The sequence below is a fragment of the Urocitellus parryii genome, unplaced genomic scaffold (assembly GCF_045843805.1).
Source record: "Urocitellus parryii isolate mUroPar1 unplaced genomic scaffold, mUroPar1.hap1 Scaffold_1064, whole genome shotgun sequence".
In the NCBI taxonomy this organism is placed as follows: Eukaryota; Metazoa; Chordata; class Mammalia; order Rodentia; family Sciuridae; genus Urocitellus; species Urocitellus parryii.
In genome coordinates, this window is record NW_027551831.1 from 39,327 (window position 1) to 44,940 (window position 5,614).

The window sequence follows — 5,614 nt, forward strand, 5'->3', positions numbered from 1 at the left end:
AGAAAAAAACATCATTCACTATTTATGAAAATTCTCATCAAACCATGAAAGTAGGGAAACTTTAACTTGAGAGAACTTCTACAAGATAAATATATCTAAGAAAAATATGCAGTAAACATCATACTTAGCTGTGGAAAATTGAATGCTTTACCCCCGTGATCAGGAACAATACAAAAATACAACTGAATATTTTGTATTGATATTATTTTGTGAAAACTTGCTAAATTCACATTAGTCTCAGGATCTTTTAGATGATCAATTGTATTTTCTAAATGCATGATCCTGTTGTCTCCCTTTCAAACATAGGTGTCTTTATTTCCTTTTATTTTTATATTTCACTGGCCAGAACTTCCAATTTGATGATGAAGAGAAATAGAAAGAACAAATCTACCTGTATTGTTCCTGATCATGGGGGTAAAGTATTCAATCACCTTGCCCAACTAAGAATGTTTAATAGCAAAAAACAAACAAACAAACAAACAAACAAAAAATACAGTGTTGGTGAAAATGTAAATTAATTACAAACTTATAGAAAACATTATGAGGATTCCTCAAAAATTAAAAATAAATTGGCTTTACACTCCAGCAATCCTACTACCATGTGTATATCTAAAGCAAATTAAATCAGTATGTTGAAGAGACATCTCCATTTACATGTTCATTGCACCATGATTACAATAACCAAAAGTGGAAACAACCTATATTTCCAGTAACTGCTGAATGAATAAATAAATGTGCTACACATTCACAACGGAAGACAATTTCATTGTAAAAAAGAATTACATCTCATCATTTTATGACATCATGGATGGAAATGAAAACCATTATGCTAAATGAAATAAGGCAGAAACATGAAGACATAATTTTATTTATAAATGGAATTCAAAAGTGTTGATCTCAAAGAAGTCGAGAGTAGAATTTTGGTTACCAGAGTCCAGGGACAGTGTGTGTTTTGGACAGAGCAATAGGGAAAATTTGATCAATGAGTATTAAGTAATAGTGGTCAAAATGCCTTTACCATTTAACAGTATTGTGAGTATAGATAATTTAGGCACTGTAATTTCATAAAGCTAGAATAAAGGATTTTTAAATTTCTCACCTTAAAGAAGTAATATGTTTGAGGAAATAAATATGCTTAACCAGAATTAAACATTAATTGATGCAGTTGTGTCAAATATTGCCTAGTACCCCAATAATCTGTACAACTTTTGTGTGTTTTTGTATTAGTTATAAATGAATAAAATATTTAGGATATGTATTTTAAGGTGATATATTCTAAGCCCTATCACTTATAGTCACAGCATATGTTTTACCCTACTATGGTATATTAGTGAAATAAGGTAAAGTTCCTTCTATTAGATGTGTAATATTATAAAAGTATAGATTCAAACTAAAAGCAAATAATTTAAGGAAAATCAGTATTAGTTCTTGAAATGTTTGGTAGAATTTAGCAGTATGCCATCTGACTCTGGGCTTTTTATAAATAGAGGCTTTTATTACTCATTCAAATTCATTACTTGTTATTTTTCTAATCAGGTTTTCTAACTCTCTAAGTGTATAATAATTTGTTCATTTCTGCTAGATTGTTAAATTTATTGGCATATAATTGTTCATAATAATATCTAGCTCTCTTTATATTTTTTCATTGTCAGTTGTAACATTTTCACTTTTTATGTCTGATACCATTTATTTGAATCTTCTCTCTTCTTTTTCTTATTTAGGTTAGCTAAGTTTTTTTCTCTATTTTTAATTTTTTTTTCTTTATTTTTTTTCTATTAACTACTAGTCTCTATTTCATTTACTTATGCTGTGATATTTGTGATATTTCTTTCCCTTTACTAATTTTGGGTTTAGTGTGTTCTTGTTTTTCTAGTTCCTAAAAATACTGTAGTAGTTTCTTTAACTGAGATCTTTCTGTTTTTCTGATGTGGGTATTACAATAAATTTCCTTCTTAGTATTGTTTTTGCCGTATCCTTAGATTTGAATATGCTGTGTCACCATTTTCACTTGTTTCACATTTTTATTTTTTAAAAATGTCTTGATCTGTTCATCATTTGAAAGGAATTTTTAAGTCCAATGTATATTTATGATACCCCAAATTTCTCTTGTTAATGGTTTCCAGCTTTCTTGCATTCTTGCCAGTAAATATACTCAATATGATTTCAATTATTTTTAAATTTATTGATAAATTTTTTTGAGAGAGAGAGTCTCACTATGTTACTTCAGGGCCTCTCTATCTTACTGAGGTTGGCTTCAAACTCGTGACCCTCCTTCCTTACTTGTGGCAGGGCTGTGTGCCCTTGGAGTATTTACAGCATGGGAATGCAATAAATTAGTGCTTTTCCCCCCAAAAAAAGAGCTACTTTACCATACATCTTTGGATAGAAGCAAAGATCTATCAAGTAGAACTCTTTGGTGCCAGAAAAGTAATTTTCTAGGGTTCTTTTTACTTAATTTTCTTTTAAAAATATTTTGGGCTTCTTTGTTGTTTTTTAAAGAGGAAAAAGAAGGTAGATACAGGCAAAATGATTTGTTATCTTCCAAGTGACTCTCCCTCTGCTCCTTTCCTCCAGTGAAAAGTCTGAAATAATCATTAATGAGTCTGGAGAATTTCTCATAGTCTCAATTATTTTGGGTATTTACACTTTTCTTGAGAATCTGCTTGTTTAACACATTTTTAAGCTTAAAAATTCTAGTAACAATTGTTATTAGACATATAAAAACATTCTTAAGAACCCATTTTCACAGTTTTGGAAATTATTAAGGCAATATATTCATGGATATATTCATGGATATATTTTATAAAATATTATATTGTATATTATAAATTCATATCTCCCATTGTTTTTCCAGATCACAAATCATATTCATGTTTTTTTCATTTCATTCCATACCTTCTAATCCATTTCTTTCATGTATTACAATAAAACAAAGTTTTATTTTCTAGATCTTCACTGTATAATATAGTAAGCCCTAGTGATTTGTGACTATTTAAATATGAATGAAAAAATAAAATTTCTATTGTTAAGTCACAGTGGCCACATTTCAAGTGTTCCGTATAGTCATGTGATTTGTGCTTATTATATTGCTAACCAGATTGCTAAGAGGGTTGAAAATCTTCAGCAAAGGCCATATGGTAAACATTTTAGTCTTCAAATGGTATACAATTTCTCTAGCAACAACACAACTTTGCTTGTGTTTGAAGTCATAGACAACACCAACACATACAGGTGTCACTGTGCTGTGACTTGCCTAGACCATGAATTAACCAAAAACATGTGGAGAAAGCTTAACCATTTGCTCCTTTACTAGGAATGCAAAGAAGAAACTTGAAATACTGTCTTTCTGAACTAGCTGAGATAAAAGTTTGATAAATTTGTTTGTTAGTATAGCCATATGTATTCCTACACTGAATTGAAACAAAATGTAAGATGATAAAGCTTTTTATTAAATAGTCATAAAACTACCTCAAAACTACCTAATCTTTAAGTTGATAAGATTTTTATGCTGTTTGATTTGTAAGAATTATAATTATACACTCCACCAAAAAGAAAGAGTAGTGTGTGTGTTTATGTTTGTGTGTGTGTGTGTGTGTGTGTATCCTGGATATTAATTCCAATCTCTTGTTCCTGCAGGTCCATACATAACCCAAGAGAATCAAGGAATGAAAACTGAGATGTTCTGTTATATTATATGGGAGGCTGAGATCACAAATTCTCATGTTTAGGATGAAAAGTGACCCCGGATTTATTAATATTTGATTAGAGTTTTTGTTCTTTTCCTTTTAAAAAAGTAATAAATCATATTCATATATAATAAGAAAAGTAAAGAAATATGTAACAATAAAATATACTCACATTTCTCATGGAATCATCATTAATATTAAATTTCATTATATTATTTTTAATTCCATTCTTTTAAATACTTAATAGATTTTTTTCTTTGCATAATTATGATTACAATATGCATAGAAATTTAACTACTTTTAAAATTTTTTTAAAGTTAACTCTTTGATAACATTATTGCAAAGCCTATATGGTACTTTATTGAGTGAATATACATACCAGAATTGACATTAAAATTACCTTACCATATACCTAAGATATGTTGTTTTCTGTTTCTTTATGTGCACATACAAAAATAAAGGATAGAGTACTAGTAAACCATAGAATGCTTCCTGTATTAGAACTTTGAAGTTGCTGAGATTATGTTTAATATTTCGTTAAGTTATTTAAAAAAAACTGAGGTAACAGAGGGAACAATTTTGATATCCAGTCAGTCAACTTGAGTTTCAGTAGTTCTAGGACTAGGTTTCTTGGAAAGTGAATGTTACAGTAGCTCATTGGGATACATAATGCACACATAGCTTAGTGACTAGTAGTCTGAGTTCCTAAAAGAGAGCATATGAGTAGTTTGATTCTTTATGATCCAGTGCTGGACAAAGTTTCACATTAAGCCACTTCATGGAAGGACGGAATACTTTATTCCAAAACGCTTAGATAACAGTTCATGGTTGTAAGTGTTGGCCAAGTAGTAGGATTGTTTTCATTTTACATATATTTTATAAGCTTACAAAAATCTGTGATTGGATTTTCATTGCCTGTGACTGCACATCATAAAATATCAAGCTCACATCTGCCTCAGATTTTTTGCATTTGCTGTTTCTATCGTCTGAGATACATTTGCACTGGATCACCTCTGTTTATTTCATATATCTAATTTGACTATCCTTTGTAATATTGACCATACTGCATCAAATCTTTCTCTTTCCTTCACCTGTTTTATTTTCCATAGTTCTTGTTATAATGTTGATGTGATATTAATGTATTTATTTGCTTTTGAGTTTATACTTCACTAGAAAATAAACTCTTTGAGAGTAGGGACTCTGATTCACTATAAAGTCTTCAGAAAAATTATGAAACAAAGAATGTCAATCATTTAGAATGCATTACCAAGCTGAAGTACTTGGTGATACATAGATTATTTGTGTGAAACACAATTACCTACAATTCCTTTAACAAAGATTTTCCCCTGAGAACAAATGCTTGCCAGTCTTCTTTGAGCCCTTTGTTTAACTAGGCCCTAAATTTGACCTATAAAGACTTGAGCAAACACTACCATAGTTTCTCATAGGTCAAAACCACACTTCTAGGATGATCCTGGGCTTGCTTAGTGTACTTGCCTTGGAAAACTGAAGTACACCAACAAAAATTGACTATTGATTTCAGCCACCAACTGAGAAAAGAGCTCCTATTCCCCAGTCTATGTGAGAGTAGGAGGCTAACTTCTATAAGTGACAGCAAACCCAAATGAGTTTCACATGCACCAGCCCTCATTGCCTTTGCCTTCTAGCATTTCACAATATTTGATATCCTGACTCAGAACCCCACCCACTCAGCACTGTCCTTATTTCTTTATTCTTCCTTTAAAATATATAGTCAGGGCTGGAGTGCAGCAAGATATGAGAGAATTTGCCTAGCATTCACAAGGGCCTGGTTTCTAATCCCAGCACAGAAAACATAAATAAATAAATGAATTAAATAATACATCATCTCTGTATGAATAAAAGCCAAGTTTTGTTTATACCGGACAGTTGTCCTTACTGCCATTGTG